The sequence below is a fragment of the Canis aureus genome, chromosome 18 (assembly GCF_053574225.1).
Source record: "Canis aureus isolate CA01 chromosome 18, VMU_Caureus_v.1.0, whole genome shotgun sequence".
Classification (NCBI taxonomy): Eukaryota; Metazoa; Chordata; class Mammalia; order Carnivora; family Canidae; genus Canis; species Canis aureus.
The window spans coordinates 2,652,584-2,675,827 of record NC_135628.1 but is presented as its reverse complement, the minus strand read 5'-3'; the positions used below and the strand labels follow the sequence as shown (position 1 = coordinate 2,675,827).

The 23,244-nt window shown below is 38.6% G+C and overlaps 1 long non-coding RNA gene across 1 annotated transcript in view; it reads left to right on the top strand.

Moving 5' to 3' along the window:
- The window catches only part of LOC144288228 (uncharacterized), a 68,914-nt gene that overhangs the window by 16,582 nt on the left and 29,088 nt on the right, over nt 1–23,244 (top strand). The gene's annotated exons all lie outside the window — the stretch shown is intronic.

The following is a 23,244-nucleotide window of genomic DNA, read 5'->3' as shown; positions in this document are numbered from 1 at the left end:
TTTTAAATAATCTCTATGCCCAATGTGGAGCTCGAACCCACAACCCCAGCCAAGAGTCACATGCTCCACCAACTGAGTCAATCAAGTGCCCCCTCACTCCAATAGCTTTTTAAAATTTTTGTCAGGTGTACATATTTTTTCTCTCAATATCGTAAGATCATTGAAAAATGCCGTTGTTGTTTACTTCCTTGTGTCAAGAACTCCATATATATTGTTCCTCTCCCGCGCATGCAATAGCACAGCTCTCATTTATGATGCTGAAAAGAAGGGCTGATATTTCCCCCTCTGTCTTGTTCCGTGTAGGTCAAATAAAGTTGAACAAAATGGAAAATGATACGTAATGGAAAAGCAAGCAATTGGGATTTAAAACTTTCTGATTCTCTGTTTATGGTTTTATTTGCTGAAATCTCAAAGGACTACGCCGGGAAAGAGTGACGACTGTAACTCTAAAGAAAAAATAAGGATGTAACTGGAACAAGAGGGCAATTATGCTGAGTATTAAAGAAAGGGGTGAAAAGAAGAGTACACTTAGAGTAAAAGGAAATAATTATATTAAAATGGCTATCTTGGCCGTTAGCAGCAGGCCCGAGGACAGCAAATACCAGTGGTAAAGGCTATGAATGCTGATCTCATCAGGTTGATCAGAAAGTCCATGTTTCTGGGAGGAAATGCAACCCATTGCTATAATTTATTCCGTAGCTACTGTGTTTTGCACAGGGTAGAAAAGTCACTGCCAGATCCATTCAGATCATTCCTTCTCTGCCTAAGGGCCCTATGTTGTAGAAAAGCATTATAAAGAAACCTTGCCTTTTCTCTCCAGTAAACCATGAAATCTCTCGTTCAAAATATTAAGTTTATGAAGAGGGTTGCAAAAACCTTTATAAGACACCAATACAAAGCAAAACTCTATATTTCTCTGTAGGCATGTAAATGTGAATACGTGAATCCATACAGAAAGGTCTGGAAGTTTAGATATTAAATACATCATGGTTACCTCTTAGGAAAATGACTTTGTGTATTTGGTATGGAGAAATATTAACTTATCTGTTTGGGTTTTTTTTTTAGTTTTTATGCTAAGGTTTTTATATGGTTTTATGTTATTTTATTTTTTTTTGTTTTTTTTTTAATTTTTTATTTATTTATCTATTTATGATAGTCACACAGAGAGAGAGAGAGAGAGTCAGAGACACAGGCAGAGGGAGAAGCAGGCTCCATGCACCGGAACCCCGACGTGGGACTCGATCCCAGGTCTCCAGGATCACGCCCTGGGCCAAAGGCAGGCGCTTAAACGCTGCGCCACCCAGGGATCCCTATGTTATTTTAAAAAGTAAATAAAAAGGGTAGATAAATAAGTTGATGGTAGCTAGCTAGAGAGATACGCATCAGGAAAGAAAAGAATGATCTGCCAAATTTAAGATTTTATCTGAGTTTTTAAATAAAGATTTGGATTTTGAAGAGCTCTTACCAGGTTGAAAAGCTGAATCAAACGTGTTAGGTTTTTGTTCCCAATGCCAATTGAGGACTTTCAATATTCACTTAGGCCTATCAGAGATAGAGACATAGATGAGTTTATCTGTCAAGTAAACTAAAACTCCCCTTGGAGTCCTGTACTCTAAATCACAGGGCAAGAATTAGTTCATAAATAATTGGGTTTATAGTAGCTTATGTCTTCCAGTCTTAGCCCCCACTATTAATAAAGTTAGTACTATTTCTCCTTCTACTGCCAGTTCTAGTTCTCAATTAGTTCAAAACTCAGACAGGAAGAGACGTGCTCCTTAGTAAGTCCCCTTTTTAAATATTTCATATTTTATAAACTGTAAGCATGCATGTTTTGCCACCACAGAAAATAAGTCACATTTGATCCTATTTTAAATAACAAATGTAACTTCATAGAATTCCCAAAAATAAGACATCAGCCATTCATATGCTCTGCCTAAAATGAAATAAATCTCGAAATTAAGGATAAAAGCTTAAAATCAAAATTTGCCTGGGCTCCTGGGTGACTCAGTGGGTTAAGTCTCCGACCCCTGATTTTGGCTCAGGCCATGATCTCAGGGTTGTGAGATGGAGCCCCACGTTGGACGTGGAACCTACTCTCCTGCTCCCTGCCTCTAAAAAAAAAAAAAAAAAAAAAAAAAATTAAGTTTGCAAATCAAAGAAAAAATAAAAACAAAATTATTTTCCTAAATATAAAAAAAGTATTTTTGAAAAATACATGTATGAGTTTGTCATAGCTGAGCAGAGTGTAGATAGATTATTTGAATCGGTGAATGCAAATATTTTTAGCGGCTACTGGCTGGCTCAGTGGTGGAGCACATGGCTCAGTCTCAGGATTGTGGGTTCGAGCCCCACATGGGGTATAGAGACTACTTAAAAAATAAAATTCCCAAGGAATATTTTAAAACAGCAAATGGTGTCATTTCCAGACTAGTCCATGTATTGTGAGTATTCTGATTTTTTTAAATCACACAATTCACATAACAAGTCATCCTAAAGAAGAGAGGGAAGAGGCAGGGCATACCTTGAAGTTACTACTTTTAAGATCACGTTCCCAGATTTGCTTGAAATTAGCAAGGCCATGGTATCTCGAAAGATGATCAAAAATTAAACTGGCTAGGATTTGTCAAAGTACCTATCTGACCAAATAGTATTTTCATCTCTTTGTTACTCATCTGTACTCCCTTAAGCCTACTTTTTATTTGTTACACACGTGTGAAGACATTCCTGCCTCAGAGTCAGGTGTGGACTCCTAGGGGAAAGTTAGGATCAGAAATGGTTTTTTCAAGCTCCGGGGCCGGTAGAGGACTTTTCTTTTACTTTTCCCCTTGGCTGACCTTGGATAATGGTACCAGTCAGATTTCTAACATGAGCCTCAAATTGAGTAATTGGAGGAGAGCTTAATAAATACACTATTTTACCAAGGTGTAGGCAGGAAGCCAAATAAGGAGAATGCAGATAGTCATGGGCTCTTCTAGTCCTAGCAGTAGCCCACCAGTAACATACAGAAGCCCAAGGGGCAGGCAGACGAATCTATAGAGAAGGACCCAGGGAGAGTGAGAGAGGAAGAGAGAGGTGGTGAGACACAGGCAGCCAAAGAGGACACCGCAGACAAAAGCCAGGATTTACTTTACTCTCCTAACCTCTTCTGGTGCTTCTACCAATGCTCTTTATGCTCTACTCGTAGCCGTAGCACAGAGGATCCCCCCGTTACTGAAATCCATAGAGGTCAGCTGCCCAGGACATAGAGCAGGGGTGGACAAGAGCGAGCGTGTATCTGGAAGGACAGTCAAAATAAACCTCACTCCTGAACCACGAAGAAAGATCCGAACCTGGAAAATGGCATTTGGCATTAATACTAAGCCTCAGAACTCGTGCTTTATGTCTTTGAGGAAGCATTCGGGGCCTCAGCAGGAGGACAAGGCAGTGAGGACCATGATGATACTGAACCAGAGGCAAAACTTCAAGGTTTTCAGGTGTATTCAGCCCTTTTGGCAAGCCTAATCTTTAGACGTATCTTAGCCTCTTATTAATAAAATAAAATCACGCCGGATTAGACCGTTTGAGCACACCCATCCTACTTGCCTTCAAGAAACACAACGTGGAAACCAAGCTGTGACCTCCAGGCACCCGATCTTAGACCATAAGAGGCTAGGGACACGCAAGCATCTGTCTCACATGCCTCAGGCCAACCTTCCTGCTGCCCTGTGCCACCCGCCCGTATCTGTCAGCTGGGAGTGGTGGCCTTCCTTTTTAAAGAAGTGTCACGTAGACTTCATCAGTTTCAGTTTGAGTATGACGTTGCTTAGACAGTGCAATGAATTTGAGATAGCGTACAAATTGGCTTAAGAGAGTAAGAAATGTAGAAATGTTTTAACTGCCAAGTAGTAATAGATGTTGTCACTTTAAATAAATTAAGCATTATGACAATAATATGATTTCCTGCCTTTTGAGTGTATCTCAGAAGGGTTTAGCCCTGATTTTGCTTTAATCAGAGATGTGATCCGGTTGGGGGGTTGTTTCACTCTATCAGCCAGAGCTGAAGATTTCATCTATATCAGAGCACAGGGCTGGTGTGGTGTGTGTTTTGGACAAAAAATTAGGGGAAAGCTGTGGGGAACAGGAGGACTGGTGTGTGTATATTTCGCTTGTTGAATCAGATAATGTTGAGAACCAACTGGAAATCTATCATTTTCCACAGTAAACCATGGGAAATGAATACAGTTTAAAATGGTATGCCAAGAAAATCAAGTGATAGTCCGAAAGATGACATTAATAACAGATATTAGTATTAATTTATCAGAACCACATCCAAGTCAAGAGATAGATCCTGGACCATAAGTTTAGTCTATCATGACACTATGAAGGATAAAATTGGACACGTCTCCATCCCCCAGCCCTTAAAGGCCCTTGTACTTTTGGATAAGCTAAGCTTTAATTACTCTGATTACCTTAAAACCATATTAATCCTTTGGCAATATTATATAATATAAAAATAACTTTATTCATCTTTACTCCATGGGACATTTATTGAATGCCGTCGTGTGCAAGGCACTGTTTGGGGCCTTGAGGATGTAGGTAAACATGACAGACAAGGATCTGACTCACTGGAGTTTGTATTCAAGTTCACAAGTGTGTAAATAAAACAGATGCATAACAGAACCCGAGTGACGTTATATACTATAAAGAAAAATAAAGTAGGATAAGGAGATAGAGCTGATGGAAATTGTTTCAGAGAGTGGTGAGCGAGGGGATGACATTGGAACACGAACTTGAATGCAGTTTGAAAGCCAAGTACGCAAACATCTGGGGGGTGGGGGGGGGATGCCTGGTCCAGAGGAAGGAAGCATCAAGAGCAAAGGTCTAGAGATTGATTGGTGATTGGCGTGTTCAACGCCGGCCAGGAGCCCACTGTGTTCTAAGTATGGGATGGAAGCAGGCGGATGGGGGACTGGTTAGGAGCCAAATCCCATAGGCCTAGTCAGGCAAAAGGGAAAGGGCTTGAATTTTACTCTAAATGTGATGAAAGGCCTTGGGAGATTTGGGGTAGAATAATGAGGTGGCTTGAATAAAAAATTGGCTACTGTGTATCATCTCTGAAGAATAATCTCTGCGGGAGGAAGATTTATCCCGGGACACCTGTGAGGGAGCGATTACAGCGAGAGTTGGGGTGAGAGATGAGAACAGTCTTATGCCCCCAGAGCATGTGACCTGCTCCCTTAACACCCATGCCATATATTGGTGTGATGCTTTTTTTTGAAATCAAAACCCTGTCCCTTTCTATAGTTCTCAAGTAATCATACAGCTTTTCCCCTTAGAAGCAACCAGGCCAGTTGAGACAGTGGGTCTGGAAAACGTGTGTAACCCAAAGGCGACCTGACACCTGCAGTGGTCTCGGATGGGGTCTCTCACTACTTGTCGAACACCCTCCACTCACTATTTTGCATTTGCTTCGTGAAGCTCCGCATCATCTTCTGACATCTCTGGACCAGCTGTTCTGATTGTGAAACTTCAAACAGTTTCTCTAATCACCAACCTCCCATGACTGTGTTTTAAGTTCTGAAAACAACCTGGGATATATTTAGAAATCAAGAACAAAGCATACACGAGCCTCCAGATTTAACAGCTTGCGGCTTTTAATGGCATCTGTCATCATGTCTTTGAAAAGCTATTTATCACCGCAATTCCCTACTGTACTGTCTTGAAATGGTGGCCTTTTTATCTTCTCCACCCAAACATTTCACATAAACAGAATCACTGGGATGAGGATAGGAATATCCTATTTGATAAAGAACCCTCCTCTTCTGCTTTGGAAAAAAACTTAAAGGTATCTGGCATCGGATATTCAGATACAATTGAATGTGGGACTGGTCCTTTCATCATACTCATTTCCAGTATTACCAGGTCACATGATATTAGACATTTACCCATATTAGACCATATTAGACATGTACCCATATTAGACATTTCCTCCCCTTCGCACGGGCATGAGCAGCACGTGGCACAACAGAAGAGGGTGGCGGGTAAGAGTGGGAGGACCCGGTGTTAACGGTTTGTTCTGGGCCATTGAGCGTGAGCATCATCTGTATGGGCTATAATTACCTCATTTGAGAAATTAGAAATTTCAATTAAATATGCTTAAATTCCCTTTGGGGTCTGAACATTTACCCATTTTTGAGCAGTAAGATAAATCTTCTAGGTTTAGTTTCCTAAGAAAATGATTGCATGAATCACTAAGAAAAGGATAGATTAGATCTTTAGCTCTACTAATTTAATACAATTCATTACCAAGATAGATTTTTTTACTCTTGAGGTGCTTATTAAAGTCGTAACACACAATGCAGAGTAATCTAGCTCATAGCAATTTTTAGTAGTTGCACAGTAGGATTTTGCACTCGAAGAAAAATCATTGTTTATACCTATTTTAAGAACGTAGGTATGGTCAGGTCTGGGATGTAGGTTGTTTTTTTTCCCCTCCCACTCCCATTAATTTGTAAGTTTTCCCCTTCCTCTTCCACTCGGCACCTTCTCAGTGTTTTCTGAAGTGTGTCACGTTTGTTTGGTAGTAGTAGATTCTAACACAAAGTAATCGCATGCTTATGAGGACGTCATCAGGCTCAGAATCTCGCCCGTCTAGGGACAGTCGGGTGTTCCATAAAGGCTCGGCCATCTCTGTCTTCAGAAATCCACTTCTCTCCCCTCTTACTCCCCTTGCCCTTTATTGTTCACTTCGCAGAACCTCTCGGACCACATTAATTGAAACTGTGAATAAACTCTATTTCTGTTCGTGGAATGATAATTCAAGACATTGTTATTTTTGGATAATGTCCCATCTACAAAAAAATAATATTTAATTTCACAGGGCAAGCTTTAGTGTAAGGCAGAGCGTAACAATGTCAGTAGATGTCATTTTGCTTTTGCGTTTTCTGTCATTTTCATATCTCACTTTCTGAGTGACAGCGACTGATGCATCAGAAGGACAAACCAAGGTGCTCTATTCATCCCCTCAGGCGGGGTTGAACAGGCACCTTCCTGCTGCGAGATGACAGCCAGCGTGGACATGAGCCCTAGCAGGGAACAGAGTTCTATAATTTCAGAAATAAAGAATGAGCTCAGTTTTTTCAAGGAAGGGACACCATCACACCATCATCTGTTAGTCATAGTCATATACATGTGCGGACAAATATTCACTTTCTAAAGCCTCACTGTAGCCCCCTCTCCCCCCGCCACTCCCCCCCGCAAAAAAAAAGCACAGGACCACAGGAAGCAGCATAAATGTTCCATGTGTTTTGATCAATTTCAGTGATGAGTATCAATAAGTCATCTGGCTAGTGACCTCAACTCTTCACTCTTTTTTTTTCTGGTTCCATATGGCATTGTATACTTTATAAAAATAAAAAATAAAAAATAAAAAAAAGATTTTTTTTTCTTTTTTCTTAATTGGGAAGACTTTACTCTCATTACACTTGGACACTGCCCTGCCCTGAGACATTGCCCTTGAGCAATTCACAAATTGCAGAAGCGTATGTGTAACAACATGAAGGAGGTATCACTCCTGTCAGTGTCCTTGATTTAGAGGCACTAGGGTGTTTTTTTTTTTTTAAGATATTATTTATTTATTTATTCATGAGAGACACAGAGAGAGGCAGAGACACAGGCAGAAGGAGAAGCAGGCTCCCTGCGGGGAGCCCGATGGGGGACTCGATCCTGGGACCCTAGGGTCACGCCCTGGGCTGAAGGCAGGTGCTCAAACATTGAGCCCCCCAGGTGTCCCCCTAGAGTCACGAGGTTTTATGATGATTTCTGTGTTAACGTCACCTGTCTTCCTGGTATATATTCTTTCTACCTGTTATGACAGAGTGCCAATTATTTTGTGTCATAGCTTGTAAAAATTTAGTAAACTTTCTGGATAGATGAAACAAGGAGAGATCGGGAAGGAATTATTTGTATAATTAAGACGAGGTTTTAAGGAAAAACATTCCTAGACATGGGTAAAACCAAACCTGTGTGCCTAGATATCTTATTTGAAATGATGAGAATTGCCTTTTAGATTTCAGAAGCCCCTGAAACTAGTTCATTAAGTCCTAAGAATCTTGGAATAATTTAAAATAGCTATACAATCCATAGGTTTTCCTAACTTTCTCGGGTTTAATTGGTTATTTTGGATTTGGAATTGATTGGTGGGTATTCATATTCTGTTGGTACTTGATATGAGATTGTGGTATTTTTTGATAATATTTAATTAGAATCATAATCCAGTTATACCAGATAAATATTTTTATTTCTTAATTTGTATGTATGTCATTGATGCATCTGTATGACTTTTTTTTTTCCTTTTTTTTCCTGTAAGTTGGTTTGGGCTGCCACCTCCTACTGGAATTGTTTTTCTTTTATTTTGTTTTGTTTTACTTTATTTTTATTTACATAAGCTCCAGGCCCCTTGTGGGACTTGAACTCACAACACTGAGACCAAGAGTCTCATGCTCTACTGACTGAGCCAGCTGGGCACCCCTAGAATTGTTTTTTAAGATGTTTGTCTTGTTTCAAGGGTAAAATGAGCCTGAAACAAATACCTTAAATGTTGATTAAGGTATTTATTTTCTTCATCCAATCACCTCACCGGAGGTTCCTCTTGGATCTGATGATTGTGTCTGTAGCCTATTCCATCAACGTAAGAGAAGAACTCAATCTATTTAGCTTAGCAAATGATCAAAGAGAATTGTCCCATTGTTTAAATCGAAAAGTGTTCACTATTGTTTGTTATCTTAATTTATAAATTGTTTTAGATTTATCTAAATTTCAAGGATAATTTTTAAAAGTCAGAATAAACAATTCTGCATAAAATGAGACATTCATTTAAGGATCCATTTTCGACATGTTCATTGCCCTAGAGTGGCTTCAAGCATGCGCTCCTATTTTATACCCCTTGGCATACCCCTTCACCTGCCCCCTTCATCCTCTTTCTGTTATGCTCTTAAGTGGGGCACAACTCTCTGGATTTCTCCATGGTTTATATTTCCCCCGACAGTTCCCCCAACAGGTGCTGCTAGATACAGACCCCTTATTCCTTAACCCCAGAGCCACAGTGCAGATTTCTATTAAATGTAACCACAGCACTAAACTCACTTGTAGGTAGATCTCCACGTCACCATCGCTTTAGAACCAAATGCAATGTACATGTTCTTACATATATAAGGGTGTCGGGTTTTCTGACAAGTAAAAGCATGTTTAATATTAGGATTACTTTTGAAGAGCCAAAAAAAGAAAAGAAAAGATTTTAATATCATTTTGGAAGCACATTAGGATCCAGGGTATTACCTCTGTAATGCTTAGTTTCCAAATGTAGACTTACAAACTCAGTTCTAATAATGGCCTTTTATTATCATCTATCATTTTATCACATAGGCCTGAAGGGAATTATCAGACAATGAAAAAGCTTTTCTACAGTGGAACTTGAGGTTATTATGCTAAGTGAAATAAGTCAGAGAAGGACAAGCACCATGTGATCTCACTTATATGAGGAATTTAAACAAACAAAAACACAAACTTGTCGATACAGAGAGTATATTGGTGGCTGCCAAAGGCACAGGGTAGGGGGTGGGCAAAATAAATGAGGGCAGTCAAAAGTACAAACTTCCAGGGGCACCTGGGTGGCTCCATTGGTTAAGCATCTGACTCTTGGTCTTAGCTCAGATCTTGATCTCAGGGCCATGAGTTCAGGCCCCACGTTGGGCTCCATGCTGGGAGTGGAGCCCACTTAGGCAAAAAAAGAAAAAACAGGAACAAAACTTCCAGCTATAAAGTAAGTCATGGGTATGTGATTACAGCAGGGCAACTCTCGTTAATAATATGGCAGTGCATATTTGTAAGGTCCTAAGAAAGTAAATCTTACAATTTCTTATTAAAAGAAAAACAACAGTCATTGTATGGTAAAGAATGTTACCTAGACTTATTGTGGTGATCGTTTTGCAATATATACAATATGGAATCATTGTTTTATACCTGAAATAGTATAATATTGTATGTCAGTTATACCTTAATAAAAAATTACATGTCTTTCTATTAGAGTAGATTTCATTTGTTTGTAAGGGTAGATTTTAAATGTAACTTTGCTATATTTTTTTTAATGAATCACCAACTTTTTTTTTTATATCTCAAGTTACAACTAGAATCTTCAGAGATAGAAAATCCTAAAAAATGATGAGGCACCCATCACCACCCATGACCCAATGATTTAGGGTGAACATCATTAGATAAATGAGGTCCCCAATTGCCATAAACTAGAGATAACTTAGAACTCCAGAAATCATTTTATTTTTAACATAATTTGATCCCAAAAGGCTGATCTTAATGAGAGCATCATAATGGCTCCTAAGAAGATTCCAATTAATTTACCATGTGAGCTGGAGGGGAATGAATTGAGTTTAAAAAAATGGAATTAATATATCAAAAATTGTCATAGTGAAAGCAATTACACTCACATTTTCACCAGAAAAAAATAGTGGAAAACACCACGTGATCTGTCAGTGGATATGACTATGGGACATATTTTCAATTATCAGAAGTCTAGGCCAGGTCGGTTTTTAAAAATAATATTTATTTTCAACAAATGCATGAGATAAAACTGGCTTAAAAGAAAAGTATCCCTGAAATTATTTTTTTAAGATTTTATTTATCAGGGAGAGTGGTAGTAGCTCCATAAGTCTAAAGAATGTGAATAGACTGCTATATCTTGTTTAATCAATTTATAGGTTATCTAATAGCTTCTTATTGTAAGATTTTATTAGTTCTTTCTGACTGACTTATACCTTCTGTTTTCCTCTCAATAAAAGCATACCTTAATTTTCCTTAAAAACATTGTATTTCCACAATGACTTTTCAGATATTGTTCACTCTGAACCAAGAAATGTATTCTGATTACATTTCCTTTCTCTACACTGATTTTTTTTTTTCCTGAAGATGTTATTTATTCATTTGAGGAAGAGAAAGAGCACGGGCAGTGGGGAGAGGCAGAGGGAGAAGCAGACTCCCGGCTGAGCAGGGAGCCCTACGCAGGACTCGATCCCAGGCCCCGGAGATCATGACCTGAGCAGAAGGCAGACACTGGCCGGACTGAGCCACCCAGGCACCCCCTCTACGTAGTTAAAAGTCAACAGCAGTGGGGGTTCCACGCTGCTTTGATTTGATTTTCTTTGAAGTCATGAGTAAGTCACCCCACACACTCCAAAAGCTCTGTAAAATGCCTCATTATGAAATTTTCCATATGGTCCCAGCTTTCAAGTCATTTTCAAGCATATTTTATTTTGCTGAACACATGTCTAATGGAGACCTCCGACTTCCAACTAAATAAAATACGACCTTGTGCACCCCAGGCCTACCGTACAACCATCACATGGAGGCTTCCTCTTAGCTATGATCTCGGGACTTCTTTCGTCCCTCTGCTGTGTTGAGGCTCCTGTTCCCTGGATCGCAGTTCTTCTATGTTGGTTTATTTTCTTGCTTTGACAAGAATCATCCTCAGATACAGCTTCCTTTAAAAAGGTACAGGAGACTCAAATGTTCTATCGTTGGAAAATCTAAAGTACTTCTATTCTCTGATATGTGTCAGATAATCCAACGGTTAGAGAATTTGGGATTGTAAATATGGTTTTCCTCACAATTTGGAAAACATGGCTCAGATGTCTTCCTGTTTCTACTGCTACATTTGAAAAATCTGACTTCCGATGTGTCATCACTTGCATTTGCCTCTTCGGTTCTTTGAAACGTTTGAGTGTTTCATTTGCCCCTTATTCACCCCATTAGTGAGGGAGGGACTCACATTCTGTGGTTACAGGGATGTCCCAACATGTGACCCCTGACAGTGAGCAGAGAAGATTAACAGGCGATTTATTAGGCACATGTACCTACAGGCCAGGGGAGGAGGACATACTGCAGGGCTACAGGAGGACGCATTCGGGAACAGAATGAAGGACAAGAAGCCACAGGAAGCAGGTGTTTTTAGTTCCAAGAGGTTAGGGTGCCCTTCACTCCCCTGGAAGGATATCATTGCCGTGTTTCAATAATACTACAGGCTGAAATAGCCCATAGCTGAGACCCACTACTCAAGAATGAGCAGCAAGGGTGCCCAATCCCTTTGCTAAGAAGACTGTTTGGGTTGAGAACCTCATCTGCAGCAGCCGAGGGAGGACAGGTGGGGCTTGCACCGTAGGCCACTCGAAGCGATGCCCATCTACCGAATGCCAGGGAAGCAAACGATATTGATTTTAGGACGCGAACATCATGGTGGCACCTTCTCACCTTCCCTTGCTGCCTGTGTCCTGCATATTCATGATACTACGCTTTAAATAAGGGTCTCTTTTTCATTCTCTGCACTGAGCGTTTGGGGGACCCTATCACTCTGGAAATCCATGCTCCTATTTCTGAGTGTGTGTGTGTGTGTGTGTGTGTGTGGTTTAATGATCGCTTTCAAAAGTCCCTTTCCTTTAGTTTCACTTTTCTCCTTTTGTTGGAGATCTGGTAGCCAGATCTTGGACCACTTTGGTTTCTTTACCAATTTTCTTTTCTATTTTCTCTTACCGAAAACCGTCCTCTCTTTTCCCTGAGAGATATGATTTGACTTTTCTTCCAATCATTTCACTGCTTTAAAGCTATTTAAAATTTCCAAGGTTTCTTTTCTTTTGCTCTGAATGATTATAAAGTATCGTTTAATAGCCGCTGTATCTTCTCCGATATCTCTGAGGATAGTACTAATATATTTTCTCCTTCCATCATTGTCACCATTTCCCTTTTCCTATTTGCTTGTTTTGTCTAGATCATTCATCCTTACATGTTGGCAGCCCATTTATATTTACAAACGAGGCACTAAAAATTGATTGGAAGCTCTGTGTGCATTGAATTTACTGTAAGGCAGTCAGATCTCCCGCCTGCGTGGTATAAATCTGGCCGCTGTTTTTCTGGATCTGCTTAGGAAAAAGGGGTAGCTCGTGAGAGACCTAATGCAGAGAGTAAACTTCCACACTGTGTGTCTATATCAGGTATAGGACACGGGGGACAAATATAGACTGCTTTTTTTTTTTTTTTTTAACCAACTTCCCATCAAGCTCTCATTTTTTTTGTACTGCTGCCCAGGCTCTCACAGCACCTGATACAGCAGTTCCTGAAGCTTTCCAAAGCTTATGCTAAGTTTTTCTCCCCCACTTCAACTTGAAAGCAATTAGGAATGACCTCTTCCTCTTTGCTAAATAATAGCAATAAATAAATGAATAAAAGTCATTTATTATATAGTATTCTTCTGTCTCATGTATTTACATACTGTGTTTCCAGGTGTGCAGATTTATCCTACTTTCATGGAGGATGGATTTTTGTGGTCACACAGCATTGAGTTTTTTTGCTTTGTTTGCTTTCATTTCTTACTATCAAAAGAAATATTTTTAAGGTTAAGATCTAGGGTCCTTAAGTTCAAAAACGCCCTCTTTTTTTTTTTTTTTAATTCTGAGGTTGTGTCTCCCTTTAAACCCTCCAGATGTCATTTCTTCAATACCTAAAAAGGAAAAATAATAATCTAGACCTCATAGATATGTTCTGAAAGTTAAATCTGAAAAGCTTTAAAAATAACTGGTACGGTGGTTAGCATATAATGTTATTTCCATCTTCGTTATGAGCAATATCATCTGAATCATGCTCATCATCAGTCCAAATATCTTTGTCCTTCAGCCTGACTTCTTTATTTGGCTCACCCTCTTTCATTTATACGTAAGCTTTCTAAATGGTAACATCTTTGATTGTGTGTGTGTGTGTGTGTGTGTGTGTGTGTGTGAGGCTCCATCTCATGACCATCAGTTCATGACCTGAGCCGAAATCAAGAGTCAGGCATTTAACCAACTGAGTCACCGGGCACCCTGATTTCCTTTTTCATAGTTTCTATCTTTTTAGTAGCATTTAATTCCATTGTTTCAATCATTTCTATAGTGTGTTTATCAACAAAACTTCACATGTAGAAATTACCTCCTTCCAGAAATCCTGTCCCATGATTGTGACTTTATCCTCCTACCTGCACCCTATCTTTCATGCGTAGTTGCAATTTAGTGTATTCTCTGTGTCTCTTTTTTAAGATTTTATTTATTCATGAGAGACAGAGAGAGAGAGAAGGAGAGAGAGAGAGGCAGAGACACAGGCAGAGGGAGAAGCAGGCTCCATGCAGGGAGCCCGATGTGGGACTGGATCCCGGACCCCAGGGTCACACCCTGAGCGGAAGGCAGATGCTTAACCACTGAGCCACCCAGGCGTCCCTAGCATGTTCTCAAACACCGATGAATGATCCTACTACTCTTAAACTGCTCTCTCTTCATTTGTATTTTGAGGAGTCGATTTCTATTCTTTTGAGTCCTCTAGATCAAAACCTTGAAATCAAACCTCTGATTTCCCTTTTTTATCTTAAATTTCAGTATTTCTATTTATTACCACTGCCCTGTCCTAGTTTGTGCCTTAATTTCTTTTTTCCTCCCAAATGTTTATTTAAATTCCAGGTAGTTAACATACAGCGAAATATTAGTTTTAGGTGTAGAATTTAGTGACTCATCGCTTACATACAGCACCCAGTGCTCATCACAAGCGTCCTCCTTAATTGCCATCCCCCATTTAACCCATCTCCCCACCCGCCTCCCCTCTGGCAACCATCTGTTTGTCCTCTATAGTTAAGAAGCTGTTTCTTGGTTTTCTTCCTTGCCCCCTCCCCAGGTTCATTTGTTTTGTTTCCTAAATTCCACATATGACTGAAATCATATGGTATTTGTCTTTCTGTACTTCCCTTAGCATGATACCCTCTAGCTCCATCCACATCGTTGCAAATAGGGGATTCCATTCCTTCTGATGTCTGGGTAGTGTTCCATTGTATCTATCTATCTATCAATCTATCTATCTATCTATCTATCTATCTATCATCTATCATCTATCTACCATTGTGTGTATGTATATATATACGTACCACATCTTCTTTATCCATTCATCGGTTGATGGACATCTTTTCACAATTTGGCTCTTGTTGATAATCCTGCTATAAACATGGCAGTTCATGTATCCATTCGAATTAGTATTTCTGTATCCTTTGGGTAAATAGTCGGGTAATTGCTAGATGGTAGGGTAATTCTGTTGTTAACTTTTTAACAGGATGGCTGCACCGGTTTGCATTCCCACCAACAATGTAAGAGGGTTCTCCTTTCTCCGTCACGCCTTAATTTCTAGTTGTTTAGAGAATTACTGTGGTCTTCAAACAAGCTTAACCATTTCTCTATACCATTTATTCTTTCAATCATTGGAAAACATTTTTTGCCTCTCTTTTGGGTGTCAAACGCTATACCAAACTCTTTAACTAGGTGTATTTGAGGTGCCAAAGCCTGTGTATAGGAACTCAAATTTAAGAGTCCATTTTCTTGCATGGGAAGATTATTCTTTAATCTGCATAAAACCTTTTGAAAAATAAGTGAATTAGAAAAATGGCTCAGAAAATTCAACAACAATTAATTGTGTTAACTTTCTTCTTCATATCTTTATCCAAAAAGTTTTAATTTCCCCATTCCCTATCAAGTAAAATCCAGGACAGTCAGCGATATGACCCAACTATACTTCTCAGCTTTCATATTCCAATACCTTTTTATATGTTTAAAGCATTTTCTGATGGACCTGGATTGCTCATTTTCTTCATGCACTAACCCCATTTATTTTGCACACTTTCTTATGTCTTCATTTGGCAGAACCATCTCAAACTTTCTCTCTGACATTTCTGCTCGTTAAGCTCTGTTCACTTCCTTCATGAAACTTTTTCTGATATTTTCACCCATATTACCTCTTTTTCCTCTAACTTTCCCTACCGTATATTTTAATGTCTTTTGTAGTATTATTGGTATTCAGCCCTTTTATTATATCTGTACTAGATTATAAACTCCTTGGGAACATTCCCCTTTTTTTTATCATGTGTGTATTTCATAATAAATACATAAGTGTTATACTTTCTAGGCATTCAAATATGTATTGATTTACATTTGATTTTAATGCTGTTGATTTTTTCAAAGACAACACTTTGCTCGAGGTTTTCATTTTCATAAATATTGTGTCTTCAGCAATTATGCTGAGTTTAATACCTATTTCTTTCCAAAATAAGGGCATTTAAAAATAACAATGCAGCCTCCCATGCAAATATCATTACTGAGTTTCTTCAAAGGTAGGAATTTTTTTAAGAGATTTTATTTATTTACTCATGAGAGAGAGGTAGGCAGAGGGAGACGCAGGAGCCCCACAGGGAGCCCGATGTGGGACTCAATCCCAGGACCCTGGGATCATGACCTGAGCCGAAGGCAGATGTTCAACCACTGAGACACCCAGGGGCCCCCAGAGGTAGGAATTATGATAAGATGTCTGCTACATAATTTTCAACCTAAACTGAATTGCCAGGAGGAAGAAAAAGAATACGATTATCTCCAAGCCTAAGAAGGACTGCAAATTTTCAATGCTTCTTAGAATTCATATCTCTAAAAAAAATTTGCTCTGTGAATCTTCTAGTGTCGTCCTGTTAGGCATGTTAATTAAGTAACATAATGCATGGTTTGGTGTGTGTGCATGTGTGTACAATTCATGCACATACTATGACTTTTTTTAAATCTCACATAATACAATACAAAGTTGGTATTGTACTAACAGAGTTCCATAAGAAATATTGTATTTTAAAAATTTGTTTATTTAGTTTTAGAGAGGGGGGAGTACCAGAGGAAGACACAGAATCTTAAGCAGGCTCCACACCCAGCCATGTCTGACTTGAGGCAAGATCCTACCACCCTAAATCTCACGACCTGAGCCAAAAATCAAAGGTCAGACACTTAACTGACTAAGCCACCCAGGCACCTCTGGAAATACTGTATTTTTTATAATCCTTTATAAATAACACAGTGACAGAGCTAATAGTGACAAGAAATGTTTAAAAATATCATAATGTTTTCAATTTGAAGCTATTCATAGAATATTTACATTTATGTGTAGTTTTTTACAGGGTTCTGTACTTCCTCAGTTTAACAAGATGCAAAATGTGACTCTTTTTCCTTTTTTTTTTTTTTTTAACTGTTATGGAGTTAAAAAAAATTATTTATTTATTTATTTGAGAGAGAGCATGAGAGAGAGAGAGCAGAGGGAGAGGGAGGAGCAGGCTCCCCACTGAGCAGGGAGCTCGATCCCAGGATGTAGGAATCATGACCTGAGCCAAAGGCAGACATTTAACTGACTGAGCCACCCAGGCGCCCCACAAAATGTAATTCTTAATTGATTTCCTAATTATTATGCTTATTTTTCTCATATTTATTAAATTTACTATTATTTAGTATACTGTTATGCCCTGGCCGATTTCTAGCAGATATTATTCTGTAAGTCTTGAGTACACATATGTCAATGTTAGCGTTTCTTGTAAGAAAGGTATCGAAGTTCGTGTAAGATGGCTTGAGCCAGACCTCAAGATTCTGCAAAAGAAAGGAATGAATCCGTAGTATTTTCTTCCATCAGCACCTCTCCCGTGATTAGATTTATGCCATTTCATTTCCAACTTAATAGCTACTCTGATCATAGGAATGGAGGTATATTGTGTTTTCTTCAGTACCCATTACAATTTCTGTGATGAGAATATAGTATGGAAATGTTAATGTTTTATACATTTCTGACAGTAGTAATGTACAATTCTATTTTGACCTTTCCAATATGATACAGATCGATTGGCTGGGCGCTTTATTTCTTCCTTTGTCTACTACTATAATAGTCTATTAAGAAAAAGGGCAAAATGATCAATCAATCAAACTTACTAATGTGTTGGATAATAGTGCTCTGATTTTGCCTAGTTAAGATAGACATATGTTCATTGTTTAAATATGTCCATAAATGTATTCATGTCAGCCTAGTGTTCTATTATTTTGAATATACCATTAAATATTTTTTTCTTATGAGTTATAGTTTTATTTAATATCTAATCTCATGCTCTCCATTGCCAGTTATGGATGGGGAAAAATGAAATAAAGTAGTGGCTTTTAGCTTCTAGCTTTTAGAAATTTGGGTGCTTTTTTTGACAAAATGGAATGATTTCTCTAGGTATGTTGGACAAAGTAGCAAGGTCCCTCAATGTTATTTCAAAATCATAAAAGTTCTTGGGGAACCCTGGGTGGCTTAGCTGTTTAGCGCCTGCCTTTGGCCCAGGGCACTGTCCTGGAGTCCCGGGATCAAGTCCCGCATCAGGCTCCCAGCGTGGAGCCTGCTTCTCCCTCTGCCTGTGTCTCTGCCTCTCTCTCTCTCTCTATCATAATAAATAAATAAATAAAATATTTAAAAAAAACAAAATAAAAGTTATTGAGGTCTGTATGCACATATGCAAGGTAACAGAACTGAATGCATAGTCTCAAATTGTTTACTTATAAGAATGCTGAGAAGGAGAAAAGAACAGTTCAAGTCTCATTGGAAGAGTCAACCTATTACTGTAGAGTTTAGTTGGGTTCTTATTTATTTCATACAAAGGCATCTCTGTTCTGAAAACCAAACATTTTCCTCTAAAAACTCTGTAAGGAATATCAAAATCACTGTATTATGAGTGGGAAAGAGGTCTAATAAGTAGCATCCTGGGTCTGGCTTACTCCTAAAGAAATCAATTAATAGCAATACAGTGATTAACAGCACTGTAGGCCTGGTTCCCAGAGTCAATAATTTCCATTTTCACCACTGCAGGGATATCATAAAAGAAATGCACTATGTTATCTTGAAGTTAAAATTAGTGTTTTTGCCACCTATTTGGCAGTCTTCAAAGCATTGCAAATTATTGAGGGTCATTGCTTATGTAGTCCAGGTGACTGCTACACTTTTGATTTCCAGGAGGAACATATTATTTGAATACTTGGAACAAAAAAGTGTAGCGTACACTTCTTTCCAAAGTGAAATAAAAAATGTAATGCAATATTATAATTTTTGGAGGACTTAGCATGGTTTGGGATACTCTAAACAAAAAGCTGAAACTGCTTATCTTGTTATCTTGATCTTTGATGTCACTCAATTTTTCCTGTACAAGGTGGATCACAGTATTTCATTAGAGAAAGGAGAAAGAAAGAAGAAAAGGAATTGCAAGCTAACACTTGTGTTTATATGGAGATTAAAGGTATAATTAAATACTTAGGATGCATATCTGTAACCCTGGAGTCATTTCTTTCTGAATTTTCCCAAGGAGAAATCTAGGGGTCATTTGATTACTTTGTCTACCACACCATTGATATCCAATGGATGGATATTCAAGGAAGGCTATACATCTCCTTCTCATCACTTCTACAGCCACTGCCTCCTTTCATTCAGCAAATATTTGCCCAGTTCCCAATTTGTGATAGGCATTCTGTTTTTAATTTCACCTGGATTTTGGCAACTATTTGTGTTCCTCATGCCTCTGTCTTAGCCCCTCCGTGATATTCATTATATGGCCGTTAAGTCATTTTAATGTTTCTAGATACAAGTCTTAAAGGGCTTCACATACCTTTTATGGTTTGGATCCATAAGCATCAACGTAATCATATTCTGTAAATAACTGGCCATTTCACTAACTCTTTCACTCTTTTACTAACAGAATCTCTTCTTTCTTGCCTAGAGGTCATTCAAAATTACTTAACAATACTCAGACACAGTGTGTTCTAGACGGAAACAATATTGTTTACATAACCTTATCTTTAGGCCTGGAGGGCTTTAATTTTACTTGCTAATTGGCTAATTTCTCTCTACTCAAACCCTTTCACCTCCCAATGTAGATCCTACACCCCTACCGGGTGCCCCATGACAACTCGTGCTTCCCTTTATCTTTGCACGCTTGTCCTTGCATTTCAGTTATATGTAAACCTTTTAGTTTGATATCATTGTGGATCCACACGCAGTGAAAAGAGATAACAGAGACCCTGCATGCCCTTTATCCAGTATCCCCGTATGGTAAATATCTTGCAAAAGCACAACGTTGTAACTGAGCACAATCAATTGGCATTGATATAATCTGGTGATCTTACTCGGTTCTACTCAGACATTTGTGTATTTTTTGTGTGTGTATGTATTATTTGGTTTTATCCAGTTTTACACAAGTAGGTTTGTGTAACACCACCACCAAAAACAAACAAACAAAAAAGGAACAATTCTATCACTGCAAGGATTTCTCACTTCGACCTTTATTGTGCTTAACTTTCTCTATATAATAGACTCAATGAGTTTATTGGGCCTATTGATATGTTTAATAAATATTGAGTAGTAAATTTTCCAATCATATACATATATATGTTTTTGTGTGTATGTGTGTCTATGTGTGTGGTTGGGTAGATGGATAGACAGAGGTATGTATACATACATGTACATACATAGTCCTTTGAATTGGTATTTTGTTAATTTTGATTAATGTTCTCATCAGAATCCCTAATTTATACATCCTAATGTTTGCTTTCTGTTGAATAACTGCTGTATAATACTGTAACAAATCATGTTGTTGGAAAGGGGGTGTGGATGTATGTGTGATGTGACTCCAGAAGTTTGACCCTTAAAAGCTTGGTAGAACTTGTTGTACACGGAATACCGTGTTTTTGATAGCTTGAATAAACCATGAAATGTGTGATTTAGCACTTCACATGATTACTGTGATTCACACATATTTGAATTCATGCTGATGCTCTGTGCTAAATTCAGTTAGGTGCCAAGATTTGGAATTTGGGTGCATCCACAATATTTTCCCCTTTTCTGTTTATCTGCTTGTTGTGATTGGTGATTACCAGCAGCTGCTGTGCACATTTGCTGATAATAAGAAATGTTTAGAGTTCTGTATCCAGTTTCTCTTGCTTCAAACCCTCCATGATAATCAGCTTATCTGCATTTGGCTTTCACATGATAAGATTATCTTACCCCTGTGAGTTTAGTCCTTCCATCATGGGTATAAATCATTGTGATTGGGCACACAGAGATGTTGGCTAGAGAACAAGCAAGAATAGCTCATTCTGGCTCAGTAATTGGCATCAGCCCCCATCCTTTGGAGAAAAGATTAAGAGTAGGTCATCAAACATGCTTTTCTGCATATCTCCTCATTGTTAACTGGTCCCTAGAGATGGGGGACTGTTTCTTAACAGTGTGTCTGAGGGGGAAGTCCAACCATCAGCCAGAACTTGGTCGTATTTGGATGTTACTGTGAGGTTACCAGAGGAAGGTTTCAGAGACGGTCAGCAGGTATTCTTCTGTTCCATTTTCATACTCAGTCATGATATGGGATTCAGAAGGGTGTATCTGGAAGAAGGGTTTAAAAACCTATATACTCTGTTTCAATGAGTGTCCCTGTAAGTATCTTTGTGCCAGAGTAGATAATACAAAAGAGGCTAAGACAGAATGAGAACAAATCTATTGATTGAGAAGTGATCTTCATTCATCTTAAGAAATGCAGCTTCTTTAGCAAATCTCATACCATTTAGTTGAGCAGCATAAAAGGATGGCTCCCCATACCCATCTTTTGACGGTTTGTGTATTAAATCATTTACTTATGTCAACAGCATCTATTCAGTAACCTGAAATACATCAAATGCTTCTAAAGCCATCTTTACCTTTGGGTTTTATTCCACTGGTTTCAGCTCAACCTGAGAATCATTAAATGTTGGTCCCTAAGACTTGCTGCATCGTAGTATCACCTGGGAGGCATTCACCACTCCTACTCCTGATGCCCATGTGATCCCCTCGTCCAATGGAATCACAGCCTTTAGGAATGGGACTCAGGCATCAGTAGTTCCTGTAAAGCTTACCAGTGATTATAATGAGCAGCCAAGTTGAAGAACCAGCCATTAACTGCTCATTCTCAGGTACTCATATCAAAATAGTCTTTGATTTACTGGGGTAGGAAAAGTCTGTAATTCATATTCTCTGTCATACATTTATATATTTTAAATGTTTGTGTTACTCTTCATTCTTCTTTGCTATCATAAGCACCTTCCTTTTTGTTAAAGCATAAATATCTACAAAATATTTTGTCCTCAGATCTCCAGTTTTTATGAACTAACACATCACAGCAAAACTTATGATGGCTTCTCTGTTAGTTTTAAGTGTTGAGGTATGTAATTATACCCAGTAAAATGTAGAAATAAGCTTGATGGACCTTTGGCAAATGTATATACCCATGTAACTATCCCTCCAATCAAGATATGTAATATTTCCATTGTTCTTATTTTCAACTCCATGCAACACAATTTTTAGTGACAGGATGGTATTGGTTTGTAAGGATGTACTGTACTTTGTTTATTGGTGCCTTAATGATAAACATTAGTGCTGCTTCTTTTTAAAAATGCTAAACTAAAAAAATAAAAAATAAAAAAATAAAAATGCTAAACTAATATTCATGTGCATATATATACATATATAAGCATATGTACAAGTATTTCAAGTATTTCTTTAGGGTGGACACCAGAAGTGCAAATGTTTATTCAAGGCACCTGTACATATTTACTTTTACAGGTTTATTTATTTATTTTAAAGAGAGAGGGAGTCCCAAGCAGACCCTGCACTGAATGCAGAGCCCCAAGAGGGGCTTCAACACTTGAATTGAAACCAAGAGTTGAGTGCTTCACTGACTATGCCACCCAGGCACCCCCATATTTACTTTTTTTTCTAAGATTTTATTTATTCATGAGAGAGAGAGAGGCAGAGACACAGGCAGAGGGAGAAGCAGGCACCATATAGAAAGCCTGATGCAGGACATAATCCTAGGATCTCAGGATCATGCCCTGAACCAAAGGCAATCGCCCAACCTCTGAGCCACCCAGGTGTCCCCCCATATTTACTTTTAATAATACTGCCAAATTATCTTGAAATGTATGACCTTGTCCTACAGGCTAGTTTTCCTTCATGTTGCGGACATAGGGAGCCAGATGGAGACGCCTATAATGACTAAATTGGGAACAGGTGTACTTGGAGTGTGCTATTTGTGTTTGAGCAGCAGGGCTGACTTTCCTCCTCACCCATTACCTCTCCATATTTATTGTGAAAGTCTAGATTTATATTGAGGTTTGCTGCTCCGTTTCTATCTCTGACCCCAATAACAATAAAAGAAGTTCCCACCTTTTTGAGTTTACGAGTTTATCTGGAGGTAAACATGACAATCCAGTTGCTCCTATAGCAATGAGTGAATGATCTATTTCTTAAGTAGTCCTTCAGTTAGGTACTCATAAAATCTTGTCACAGCTCACT